Source organism: Astatotilapia calliptera, chromosome 12 (genome assembly GCF_900246225.1).
Source record: "Astatotilapia calliptera chromosome 12, fAstCal1.2, whole genome shotgun sequence".
Lineage (NCBI taxonomy): Eukaryota > Metazoa > Chordata > Actinopteri > Cichliformes > Cichlidae > Astatotilapia > Astatotilapia calliptera.
In genome coordinates this window covers 37,534,729-37,549,035 of record NC_039313.1, presented here as the reverse complement: position 1 = coordinate 37,549,035, position 14,307 = coordinate 37,534,729, and the positions used below count along the sequence as shown (strand labels likewise).

Here is a 14,307-nt window from a genome sequence, read left to right as displayed (position 1 = left end):
AATGAGATTTTTAATCTCAATGAGATTTTTTTTTACCTGGATAAATAAAGGACTAATTTGTAACTTTCAGTGTTTTCCGGTCTTCCAAAAGAAAAAAAACCTTCAACTACATGACATGCAGTTGTGTATTTGTTTTCACCTTATCATACACTTGAAGTTTTACAAATCCCCACTTCTTTAGTGAATATCATTTCAGTCTCAGACAACCTCGTTTCTCTTACAGAGGTTGAATGCACCTTCTGCGGATGGCGGTACCACACAGTGTGCGTGGACTTCCCCTGCACAGAAGGCAACTACAAATGCTGTGAATGCTAAATAAACAGAAACAAATGATCCCTGTTGTCTTTGCTTGATGATTGGTTTGAGTCTTGACAATCCACATTGCTGGCGTTGCATCTTTCAATGCCAGCAATGGCAGGTATCAGTGCTCAAAGCTTTTGTGTTTGTTTCCAACAAGTTGCCCACCTCGGGAAACAAAAATGTGTTCTTTTACTTGTCAGATGAACATATGAGACACTTTGACTCTTCAGTGCAGTGTGGAGCCTAACAAAGATCTGTTTTGTGTCCCAGCTGATCAGCAGGAGGAGGAGAGTCTGACGGAGCAGCAGAGGAACATTTTCAGCTACTTGGACTCAGCTCAGCCACTACAGAGGAAACAATGAGCTCAACACAGAAGGTGACAGACAGAGCAGGACCATATGACCAAAGATATTTATCACCATATACATCTGAACATTTGCCATAACGATGTAGCTGACGATAGAATTGACAGCAGACAAAATACTTTACAGCTGCACAACTTTATTAAAAAGCCATCAATGTATTTTCACTGAAACAAGCAGCTGTTGTTTATGTGCATTAAAGTTATATAAAAATGTAACAGTGCAAATGCAAATTCCTCGCTGACAGTTTAACCAAAAGGCGTTTCCAGTGGAAACTGGCCGACACATCCTGAGCATAACCATGTATAACATCCACTAAACTTCAGAAGAGGTTATACAGTCGTGGCCAAAAGGTTTGAGAATTGCATAAATATTGGAACCTGGAGAAGTTGCTGCTTAAGTTTTTATAATAGCATTTTGCCTGCACTCCAGAATGTTATGAGGAGTGATCAGATGAACTGCATCGTCCTTCTTTGCCATGAAAACGAACTTAATCCCCAAAAAGCCTTACCACTGCATTTCATTGCTGTCATCAAAGGACCTGCTGAGACCATTTCAGTGATCGTCTTCTTAACTCAGGTGAGAATGTTGGCGAGCACGAGGCTGGAGATCATCATGGCTGTATCCCGATTCAGGTTCTGCAGCTTTAAAGTCCTCAAGGGCCGCGTACTCAAAGGCCGCTAAGGCCGAAGTGCGAGGCTCGTAGGCTCGTGAAATGGGACGTCTAGCCTCCGTCGTGCTGCCCAGGTTGCCTAGCAACCATGATACTAACAGCTGGAAACATTTCATACAGCTTTGTTTGACAGAAATGAAGGAGAACATATGTAGTTCATTTGTTTCTACATGAGCTCTGTGTGATTTGATGAGTATCTGAGGCTGAGACCACAGGACTGTGAAACATGATTGTTGGGCTTCATTTCTGTGCTGAACAGTCGTTTAAGATTAGCTGTAAATAACAATTAGCTGATGTTGTTCATGAGACTAAAGTCATCTCACTGTGGTAATGTAAATATAATATGGCCAATATTATAGTTATTATATTAATCACTTCACTCACAGACAAGTATCTGTGACAGTGTGTATACAGATGTATCATATATAAGAGACAAATATTGTTCATTTAATATGTTGGTACTAAATTTGGCTCATTGCTTACATACATGTGTAAAAGCAAATGTACGAGCTGTGATAACTGTGTCTGATAGAATGAAGAGTAGACTGATATATGAAATATTCCTTTATTGGGTGAGAAAATCAGACCATGTCATAACTGCTGTAAGTCACACAGAATAGATATCAGAGCCTTAAACAGGCTGACGTCTGCTAAATGGGTCAAACTGGGCAGAAAGTCTACAAACACATAACATCCTTATAGAATATGATGTAACACTATAGATCAACTTAGCTCAGAATATATAAAGCATATAAACAGTTACAGCAATATGATGCAACAAACACAGCAGCTACTGATCCAAAATACTCAAAGCTTCATAGAACTGAAACCAACATTTATTTTAGCTCCATTCTGCTGCTGATACAGACTTTAGGTTTCTGAACATTAAACTTGTTGCTGCCTTTCATAGTGTGTAACTTGAAGGCCCTGAGTACTCTGAGTACTTTCTCCCACACTGGAAACACTGGGATGATCACATTATTTGAACATTACCTAATAAGACTGATTCAGCACAGACAGTTATGTTAAACTTTCCTAGCAGTCCTTCACAAACAGGGAACAGTCTGTCTATTCTCTCCATCTGTCAGCTGCTGCTGGCTCTTCCTCCTCCTCTTCCTCACACACTGCTGAGTTTGTCCTGGTGGATCATCAGGGGTGCAAAGCCTCACAGATGATGTGCAGCAGTGGGTCCCTCAGTCTGTCCTCACTCTGGACACTTGCAGTCGTCACACATGGAAATCAAATGTGTGATAAGCTGCAGGATTCAAACACAAGTGTAACTTATAAACACACGTTCATACTTTTATTCCACAATCAGAGAGAAAGAAACAGAGAGAGAGTGCAGGACAGACAGACAGGTGACAGTCTCAGGTGTACACACTGCTACACAACAGCACAGAGAAGCAGGATTTAGTGTTTGTGTTATTACGAGTGTAAACAAGAAGAGTTCCAGATGGTGCAGTGGACACTGTTAAGGTTCAAAATTGAGGAGGGAGAGTACAAACCACTCTTGGACCAAGAGCTTCTGGACCAAGAGTGGTTTGTACTCTCCTTCCTCAATTTTGAACCTTAACATTTGGGGGCTTCGTCCGGTGGTTGAGGAGGGAGAATTGGAGGTTTAGATGGAGAAATTTGGTGGTCTCTGAGGTGGTCTGACGGGCAGACATGAATTCCAGTGGTCGAAGTGAGTGGGCATAAGCCGGCTTATCCAAAAGGTAAGGCACTACCTGTTGAATTATTTCCAAAGTGTGCCAAATTGGATATGATAAAATTTAAGTCTACTCACTGAAGTTACTGGTGGATGTCTGTTTTGATTTTGATGAAAATTTCATGAGTTGAAGCAGTTAGAGTTCTGCTAAGAAGAAATGAAAGCAGTAAAGTCTGCTAAAGCAGTTTGAGTCTGCCAGGAAAAGTTTAAATACTGGGTTGAAGTCCCAAAGAAATTGAGTTAGAGTCTCAAGTAGTTTGGTAGGGAATTGGTTACTTTGTTGGTTAGAGTCCAAATTTGGTTATGAGAGTGGACCTGAGCGGTCATTTTGTGAGTTGGAGTCTCCATTGACCACTAGGTTGCACCTGCCTCAGTCATACACTTTGTTGGGTGTTGATTGTTGTTTCAAAGTATTATAAATTATTCTAGAACGGCAGTTCGAGTCTGCTAGGAAGCGCAGAGCCCGGAGGTTACGCTCCCTCCTTGTCGTGGACGCGCGACATTGACCTGTCGGCGAACAGGGTTAGTTCAGTTTGGCTTAACTGTGGGGTACAGGGCATCCTGGAATGAAGCTAGGAGTTAGAGTCTCCTTACCGTTTGGAACGGTACCTGCGCTTTTTTGGACAGGAGAAGTTGGACTTCGGGCGTGTAACTTTAACCTAATACTTCAGCGTAAGCCTTGGCTGGGAAATGCCAAAAAATAGAGCTTCAGGCAAAGTTTGGGTTGGTTGACGCTTTTAAATTGTGTTAGGGACTTTAGAGATGAGGCCAGAAACAGTTAAAGTCTTGATACTGGTTAATTGGTCGCAAAAAACTCAGGGAGTTCATCCGCTGGGCGGTTATTTTAAATTTGTCGAAATTGGGTAGGCGCTAAAGCTGACAGATCTGACAGTGGTTGTAAATATAAGACGTCGTTGTAATATAGAATAAGAAAATTTGGTGTGAGAGATCTCTGTGTGTCGAGTCAGTAATGCACTGACTGCCTGCTGCTATTTTTAGATGTGTGTGTGTGAGTGTGAAAATGCAAGGCAAGGCAAGGCAAGTTTATTTGTATAGCACAATTCAACAACAAGGTGATTCAAAGTGCTTTACAGAGACATTAGAAACAAGAACAAATAAAAAGCATGATTTAAAATTGATTAAAACAAGCAAATAAACTAACTAATTAACAAACAAACAAACAAACAATCAAAACAGTATATAAAATCAAAACAGATAAAATCAGAACATGCTTACTAATGCAAATGAGTAAGCAGTGAACTGTTTAAGCCACAGTTGGTTTTACAAATACTGCTGCAAACATTGTTGAGTCATGTGTGACTGCTGTGATTAAAGCATCTTTCTTTCAGCTTAACGAGTGAACCGTCAGCTCGTTCAAACACACGTTAAAGTGCGTTTGGCTCGACACCACCGAACAGAGGCAGCAATATAACACAGCTCACATTAACAGTGCAGTGAATCCTGCTTGTGCCGTGATGTTCAGGACTGCAAACCGAGCAGCATCACTGACTTTCAGCTTGTTGTGTTTGTGGATATATGACTGACTTTAATTATCCACAAAATCATCACATTCTCTGTCAGATTAAGGTCGACTATTGAACGGCGTATATTTTAAAGGCTTTAAAACCAAGTTAACGCTGAAAGTACAAACATCACTAATGTCACATAACTCTGCCGACAAGGCATAGCTATGGCTATGAAATGCTCTTTGTGTATCACTTCTTCATTATGAAAGATGTCATTAATGCACTAGTAATGTCTCATCTGGAGTATTGTTCAATCATTTGGTCAGCAGCTAATAAGACAGATCTTAACAGACTTCAGTTAGTCCAGAATAAGGCGTCCAGATTAGTGTGAAGATGTTCATACTATACTAATATTGATCAAATGCATAATAACCTTTCTTGGCTTCCTGTACAGGCTAAAATATTCTATGGCTTACTTGTAGTTCTAAAGAAAGCAATTCTGTTAAACACACCACATTTATTCTGCTCAGCTGCAGTATCCAGATGAAATACATCATCATATTACACAGTTTTCAACAAGCTGCAATTTAGTAAATGCTCGAGTTAAAAGTAACGTTTTGTAAAACTGTTACATTTAGAGCAACTTTTAAGTGGAATAAGTTGCCTTAAAAAATTAGAGAATTATTCAAAACTTCAATGAACACTTAAAAGCCGATTTACAGAGCTTTTAGTTGTTGTAAATATTGTAAGACATGATTTGTTTTTGAAATTTGTGTAATGTGCCTCAATGTTATTGATATTATTATTATTGATTGCTTATATTTGAACAATTGTGAAACCTCACTGTGGATGTAAGAGTGCAATTATGTGGATATCTTGAATCCACTTTATTGTGTAATATTATATGTGAGTATTTGACGGAAGACGAGCAACATCTGTTGTGGAAGCTAACGGGGTTCCTTTAGAATAAACAAACATAGGATTTATTATCACTGAATAATTCTGTATAAATCTATACAAATTATAGAAATATGTAATAGGAAACAACAAAATAATCTAAATTATAAAATAATGTGTGTGTGTGTGTGTGTGTGTGTGTGTGTGTGTGTGTGTGTGTGTGTGTGTGTGTGTGCATGATTTTAGTGTTTGAACAGTCATGAATTATCTTTAACAGCAGGTTGGATGTAATGTGTTAGAACTACCAGCAGGTGGGGATAAGAGACCTTTAAGGTGTTTGGTGCCACGCTCCACCTTCAGGTTTAAAACTAGTGTTAATGGAGTTTGAAGGCTGAGTTTGTTCCACGACTGCATTTCACTCACTGCCTCTGTTTGTATCTCTGTCACTGCAGGACCAACATGGAGCCAGAAGTCAACGCTCTCAGGAGGCCGACAAACCTCACAGAAGAAAGGGAGAGAAAAAACACACCTGTGACGAGTGTGGGAAGGGTTTTACTCTGAAGGCTTCACTAAAACAGCATCAGGTCATCCACACTGGAGAGAGACCGTTCAGCTGTGAACAGTGTGGAAAGTCTTTTTCCTGGATGCGTTCCCTAAAAACACACCAACTCATCCACAGTGGAGTTAAAGCGTACAGCTGTGATCAGTGTGGCAGAGCTTTTACTCGCAGTAGCCACTTACAGAGGCATCTAGTTACCCACTCTGGAATTAAGCCATACAGCTGTGATCAGTGTGGCAGAGCTTTTACTCACAGTAGCAGCTTACAGAGTCATCTAGTTACCCACTCCACACTGGAGAGAGACCGTTCAGCTGTGACTTGTGTGGGAAGTCTTTTTCCTTGAAGGGTTCCCTAAAAAACACCAACTCATCCACAGTGGAGTTAAAGCGTACAGCTGTGATCAGTGTGGCAGAGCTTTTACTCAAAGTAGCAGCTTACAGAAGCATCTAGTTACCCACTCTGGAATTAAGGCATACAGCTGTGACATCTGTGGAAAAACTTTCAGCCTGAGAGAGAGCCGAAATAAACACCTACGCATTCACACCAGACATGATGTGTACTGCTGTGAACAGTGTGGCAAATACTTTACAACAGACGCACAGTTACAACGACACATGTTTACCCACACTGAGGAGAGACCTTATCAATGTGACCTGTGTGAGAAGACTTTTAAATCTCCACATCACCTGAGACAACACCAACAGATCCACACCAGAAAGAGACTCTACAAGTGCAGCTACTGTGAGGTATGTATTTATATTGTTATCTTGTCATTTTAGCCTGACTGTTTGGAACAACTCTGCTCATTAAACTGTGTTAGCATGTTAGCAATTCTACTGCATGGAAAAGCAGCTCTGAGTGATTATTCAGATTTTCCTTTCAGTTATGATTTTAGTATTACTGTAGTATTATGGTGGTAGTATTGTAGTTATTGCAGCCCAGTAAACTGAGTGTGTTAACTGAAACAGTCAAATGTAGTTGGACGTCTGCAGAGATGCTCTTTATTTCAGGCGACGTTCAGGATACAAATGTTGAAGGACTGACTTACACTGTCTTTGTGTCTTTGTTTAGAAGCAGAGCGACACAGATGGATCCAGTTCTCAACCCTGTCATCACTGTGGTGGTGGGAAAGACTTTCTTTGTGACCTCTGTGGAAAAACCTTCAGTCAGCAAAATACCCTAAAAGTACATCAACGTAGACACACTGGAGACAAACTGAAATACTGCAAAGAATGTGGGAGAAGCTTCACCACACCAAGTGGTTTAAAACGACATGAACTGATTCACAGTGGGGTTAAAAAGCACCTCTGTGATCAGTGTGGGTCATCCTTCACCACTGAAGGTGAACTTAAAAGACACAAACGAGTCCACACAGGAGAGAAACCACACAAGTGCAGACACTGTGAGAGAAGCTTCTCACATTCACATGGTCGTAACAGGCATGAACGTACGCACATGGAAGGAAACTACAGCTGTGACCAGTGTGACAAGAGCTTCAGGAATCTCAGTTCATACTCTGCACACAAACGATCCCACGTTACTAATAAACTGTTTCACTGTTACCAATGTGCCCAAACATTCACCTCATTGTCTGCTCTGTGCAAACATCAGCGCGATCACTCAGGGCTGAAATCACTCCCATCACTGGATCACAGTGAATCTGAAGACACAGAAAGATCCTCTGGTTTCTGTGTCAGACTCAAAAAGCTTGAGATCAGGCTCCACAGAGTTCAGATAGAATCATTTAAACTTGTGTTGAACTGAACTGGTTGCTGGGCTGAACTTCTACATAATACAGATCTACATGGGATCTTCTTTTCTGTTGTTTTACTGAGTCAGTTTTGTCCTTTTTTCTCTGTCCTGGTTTTGCTCGTCTGTAAATGATTGAAACTCAGTCAAATAGTTCATTGTTCTCCAGCAAAACGTTTTGGAAACTCATGTTTAACCTTTGAAACTCTGACATGTTTTAGCACACAAGGCTTCATCGGGGAGTTCACTCATGATTGGACCATGAGAACAAAGGTTTTTAGTTCTTTCAAAGAGAGTCTTGGAGATGTTTGATGTTTCTGTTTTTCTGAAACCACCTGAAAGAAAAACTATTTTTCTTGCTTTATGTAGTGTGGAAGTTTTTAATGTTTCTTCATCTGTGATGTTCTTGAATGTGTTCACGTGAAGATGGTACAAATAAACTGTCCTTTCAGCTTTAGCTCCTAATTTATTCATTATTTATGGATGTAGCACAGCAGCCGTCTCTTGATTAACACATGGAGGGCTCGGGATCTGATGGTGTCGTCTCCCTAATTTGCCCACTCAGTAAATCTCACTCATGGCCAAGAAATTGAAATAAACCTTGTTTCCCTGCTGGATAGTGATCCACTGTAACTCTGCTCCTCCTTCCTGTTTAGGATTTCTGTGGCTGAAGTAAAATTCCCTCCATCCATCACTTATCCCAGCTAACCCAAAGTGAAATAAAGTTTTGCTCGTCTTAAAAAAGCATTACAATAATGGGCATTACCAATGCAAACTGAATGATACAGAAGATGTAAGAAGAGACTTTGATCAGTTAATAAAGCTCATGATCTGGATTCATTGTGGCTGCTACACAGATACTTCTGGGTCACTTCTCTCAGTTAGGAACCTTCCTCACCAAACTGACTGTTGGACCACACCCCTGGTTTCATGAGAAATTGTTTCAGCCATGATTTCTCTTCCTGTATTTCAGAGTAAAGACTGAAGTGACAAATGGAAGCATGTTTAAAAAACGCAATGTGAGAGAGACGTTGAGGTCCTTAGAAGTTACCCTGGGTTTTTCTGTCACCCTGCTAGATGTTACACACCTTGTTATTGGACTGATTTCTACTGCTGGACTACTCCTGCGGAGAGTAACAATACTCTTACTAATTAGCTCCCTTTCACACCTTTGGGGATATTTATTTCTGTGTTTGCAGCGCTGTGAGCCAGAACAGCGAGAGAAAAATCTGCAGCAGCGACGAGCCGAATGCTTACGTGAATCGCAGCAGCTGCTCATGTGCTACGCTGAATTAGAGGATATCTTTGCTCTGGATTTCTATTTCTACTTTTTCATTTCTATATGATTCTTCTTGCATCTAAACAAAGATGATTCAATTTGCTAAATGTTGATGGCTCTTCGTGCTCAGGTGTAAATGAGACGTAATATTTGCTCTTGGTTTGGTTCTCCTGTACAGAACCTTGCAGTACAACAGAAACCTAAAAACATTATTTGTAGTTGTTATTCTTAGTTGTTCTGCTGCCTAAATACCACAGGGTCTGATTATGAAGTTATTGAGCTGCACATACGTTACGACCTGCTTAAGTTCGAGGTCACAGCGTCTGTAGAGCAGCTGGAACATAATGAAGTCTACAAGGTTAAAGTTTTCTCTTCAGTTATTGTTCTTTCTGCTGCTTGGTTTGATGGATCTGAGAGCTTTTGTTTTTATTATTGTTATTATAATTATCATGAATATTTTACTCTCTAGAAGCTTTAAAATAGTGTTTGTGTTTGAAAAAATTGATTTAAGAATTGAACAGAAACATCTGTCCTTCTGAAAATGGCCCAAAGGCACGGAGACAAAGTCAAAGGATGCAACCTGTAACTTTCTCTTCCTTCATGTCAGGACCATCATCCATGATTTATATAAAATGCATATAGCAACAGTAGCACTTTAGTTTGGACTTTATGATTTCTGTAACTGGAAAATATTATTTTGTTTAAAGACAGAAGTGACCGCATAGTTGCAACATCAAAGGGAAATATTAATTAATTAGCATCAAGTATATTTGTTGCTTAAGCGTTTGCACTATAACTTAAGTAGGATTATAACTTTTAAGGAAGGAAAGATTTCAGATATTTAGTTCACTGTTTCAGTTATTTTATATGAAATTAAAACATTTACGTTGGTCAAATATGATGCTCTAAATCAAATAAAAGTTTGAAAATAAATGATGTATTTTTAAATGCTGCAACAAATGTTCACAAAAAGTAACTATAATTAAAACCAGTTAAACAAAATCAAATGTTTGAATCATGCTTAACCAAATGCCAGGCTGGAGAGCTGAACCTAAAGTATACGTAGAAAGATTTCAACATCTGAGCAGTTTTTAATGTTTTTATCACATATAAATGTCACAGCAGTGGGTCCTGGCCCAATGCTTTGTGTTTTTGCTTTTCTTTGACTCTTGTTTTTCTTGGTTTTTGTTCTTCTTATTTATCAGGCTCTCAGTAATCTTAGTTCTCCCTCCCTCAGTGTTCATTTCAGCCTGTGTTTAGTTTCTGTTCCCGTGTCCCACGTTTCATCGTTTCATGTCGAGTCAGCCCTGTCTCTCTGTTTCCTGTGTCTCCCCAGTCAGCCCCGCCTCCCTCGGGCACTCATGTGTGATACAGAGTAATAAACCTGACTACATTTGCTACACTCTCTTTATTACCTGTTACTTTAAAATTCATACACTAATTATGTCTGCCCATCTCTCTAATGTGAAGGTCAAAGGTCAACATCCCAGTGACATAAGAATAATCCCAAAGGGGCAAAGGCAGCGGTTAATTTAGCACAATTAGCATTAAGGGTACAGCAAGGATATACTTTTACTTATTGTGGCAGGGGTGTGGTCTCTGGCCTGCTGCAGTGGAGGCTGGTGGCGGGACGTTGGACGGCACAGGTGAGGGTGATGGAGCTCATGACTCTCCCCTTTATAGTGACGGAGGAGACTGGCGTGGGGGAAGCGTGTAGTGGAGGAAGCCGAGGAGAGAGCTGGTTTCTGGCTACAAAGACGGCGTCAAACCAGAAAAGATTGCTCGTGGTCCAATAATGTGTCAATCACCTGTGAATCAAACTGTGTGTGGGTCAGTTTATGTCACAGTGTTGTTTAGTATATCTTCACTTGTCTCACTCTCCTTCTGTTCTGTCCATCAGGACGATCCTCAGCGCTTACACAGATCCTCCATCGATGTTTTGGATCCAATCAGTGATCAGTTCTACGAGGAGGCCTGGATGTTCACCAGCGCTCGCTACACCTCCATCTACCCGAAGGTGAGTGTACTCCTTTGTACTCAGATTAACATTTTATTTCTTAAAATACATTTTCATATATGAGCTTTCTATTATTTCATGGGCCATTTAATCAATATTAAAATTACAAGCATATCAACAAAGGTGAAGCTGGTTTGTTCCACTTGCTGTCACACAGTCATGGAGGAATACATCCATCCATCCATCCATCCATCCATCCATCCATCTTCATCCGCTTTATCCGAGGCCGGGTCGCGGGGGCAGCAGCCTAAGCAAAGAGGCCCAGACCTCCCTCTCCCCAGCCACCTCCTCCAGCTTGGAGATATAATCTCTCCAGCGTGTCCTGGGTCTGCCCCGGGGCCTCCTCCCGGTGGGACATGCCTGGAACACCTCACCCAGGAGGCGCCCAGGGGGCATCCTTGTCAGATGCCCGAACCACCTCAGCTGGCTCCTTTCGATGTGGAGCAGCAGATGCTCTACTCTGAGCCCCTCCCGGATGGCCGAACTTCTTACCCTATCTCTAATGGAGGAATACAATAAATACATAATCAGTCATAGATCCTGAACAATGACATTAAAAGAAAGTCTGTGGCTCTAAAGACTAAACAGTATAAAGACATGCTCCAAGCTGCTGTTTCTCTCCTAAATGGCCTGCATTTGTATAGCGCTTTTCTAGTCCATAGGACCCCAAAGCGCTTTACACTACATTCAGTCATCCACCCATTCACACACACATTCACACACTGGCGATAGCAAGCTACATTGTAGCCACAGCTGCCCTGGGGCACACTGACAGAGGCGAGGCTGCCGGACACAGGCGCCACCGGGACCTCTCTCCTACTCCTCTAGGTTTTCCACTGTCGGCCATCCAGCGATGCTGGAGGGCTACCTGGCCAATGCTGGCCTACACAAAGAGGTCCCGGCTCGGAGGAGCTGAAGAAGATCCTTGCCTTCCTCATCAGTTTCCTCTTCAGTTCCTATCCCAACAAAACCTTCTTGCACCTATTAGCTCCAAAGAGGCTATGGTGCCCGTGGAGGTCTGGACCTGAGGCCTGTGCTCATCACGTGGATAGAAAACACTCTGACACCATTCTGGAGGTCTGATGGGACTCTGACCAAAACACAGATGAAATAAAACTTGTGGCTGGAGCTTTTAAAATTACTTTTTCACCTCATAGATTAATGCTCATGATTGCATGTTAGCAAGACAGCATCTCCCCAAGGTGAAACTCTCAGGAGACATTTACTCTTAAACTGTAATCTGGTTGAGACTACTTGAGGAGATCTTAGTAGCGAGTATGTGGATTTAGTCTCTTCACCAACAGCAGACAGACCCATGCCAAGAAAGCAGACATGTTCTCAAAGAAAGCCGAGAGCAGAGATTGGAAAAAGCTAAAAAGAAAAAGCTGCAGCTTCAGACGACTATCTGCCTGTAAGGCTGAAAAAGTCCAGTTACGCTCTAATTTGGAAAAGCTCCCAGTTTTGGTGACCTGGACTTTTATTTCCCCTCTTCTGCTACAGATGTTGACTGTGACCTCAGAGGCCAACTGGACCACACAGCTGCAGCAGGAGTGAGGGAGAGGAGTCTTCATCCAGCTTCAAAGAAAACATCCAGGTAAAGTGACGTGGATCAGTGGATAAAGCCGTCTCCACTTTCAAAGGAGATCCTCTGAGAGAGAGACTCTGAGCCGTTTTAGCCTCAAATTATAGGACTTTATAGTACAGCAACACTTTTAAAGGACAAAAATAACATAAACTGTGACTGTAATACAAACAAAGTATTGCATGTGTTTTTAAAAGTGTTCCTCCGATGGGCAGGATATCACTATTAGACTGTCCCACCAGCCAACTTCAACAAGAGACCACAGCAGCATTGAGTGATCAGCACAGATGTTCCTCTAACACTCAGCATCTGATCCCTGTTGGTCTGTGTGCTTCTGCTTTTGCTCAGTTAGAAACCCTGCAGCAACCCGACCCAAAACTGTGTCTTCTTGTTGGCCTCAACGTTGAAGTGTCAAACGTCCAACATCTGGAAAGGAAACCACGCCAGTGTACTGTGATGTTTCACCAACATGTGGCAGACGCTGGTCCTGCCTTTCATGCTGACATCAGCAGAGAGCCCCGCCTACCTCAAAGCCTCCCCTGTCATGTATTGATCAGGATGATTATGAAGATGAGCGAGTGCAAATAAGACTGTAAAAGTCCACGAGCAGAATGTTTGGATGCTTTCTAATGATTCATGAATATCATGAGAGTGTTTGTGTGTTTTGTCTTTTCTTTGCTGACGTTTGTTACTAACAAAGACAATTTACGCTCTGTGTGTGTTTTCATCCTTACCAGCCACACTCTAACTGCAATGAAGGAAACAAAGTGTAGAAATCGTCGACTCAGTGACTTCATAAAATATTGAAGTGGTTCAGGTAGAGCCAGTTTTTAAATGACCATGAACACTGAGCGTATTGTATCTGTACAGCATGTTTTTCTATTAGACAGATTTGTAACAGAGGCCTTGCTCTCAGTAAGTTTGAAATCCTTGTCTGATTTATTTTGTAATCTCTGATCTTTGTGTATCCTGCTCAGTTTGCATGCTGCCTGTAGGAGTTTCTGTCTTTGTATTTGAAGATAATTCATTGAATATACTCAGCTGCTTCCCTTTGGTGCCTCACACATCACTGAAGTTTTTCAGTGTCCAGTTATTTGTTTTTAATAGCTGTTTGAATTCTCTGTATGTTTGACCCTGTAGACTGTTTAATGGACTGCTCGTCTTCCTGTTTGTAACCACTGCCTGTTTAGGACTAAAGATTTGGATTTTTGACTTGAACACAGCCTCTGCGTGTCGTCCCTTTGTGTCCTCGTCCTCTGTGAATGTGTCACAGATGTTTCCATGATAATAACACAGCTTTCCCACAGTGGCTTGCAGCAGCATTTATTCACAGCACATTTGAGAAAGGTTCAGATTAACTCGATGAGTTTATATTCAGAATGATTCTGACAGTGGGCCACTGTGAATTGTGATCTTTCATCAGGTCAATGTTTAAGTTCAGTATTTCAAAGCAGGAGCTATGAACAGTCATCGTGTTGGCATTATTGATTGCAGTTATGTTGATTGCAGTTATTTACATCAGACTTCTTCTCTGAGATAAGAGCACCGTTTCTGGGAAAGATGACAGTATTTCCAGGCTGGATGCTGTTTGCAGGGAGAACTGAATGAAAGTCTCCTGCACCTCAGCGCTGAGGTCCACACCTGTGAACACAGATGAGGTCAATCTGCTGCAGCACGTAGAGCTTTACTGATCAGCAGGTTCAAAGGATTCAGCA

The 14,307-nt window shown here is 41.4% G+C and overlaps 1 long non-coding RNA gene across 3 annotated transcripts; it reads left to right on the top strand.

Moving 5' to 3' along the window:
* Positions 1 to 644: 644 nt before the first annotated feature.
* LOC113033045 (uncharacterized) lies at positions 645 to 13,807 on the top strand. Of its 3 annotated transcripts, none has more exons than XR_003273985.1 (3): positions 645 to 676; positions 12,511 to 12,604; positions 12,941 to 13,807. It is a non-coding gene; the product is annotated as an uncharacterized LOC113033045 (long non-coding RNA). The 3 variants fall into 3 exon arrangements; XR_003273986.1 differs by lacking the exon at positions 645 to 676 and adding an exon at positions 10,824 to 11,010; XR_003273984.1 differs by lacking the exon at positions 645 to 676 and adding an exon at positions 11,828 to 12,421.
* Positions 13,808 to 14,307: the final 500 nt, after the last annotated feature.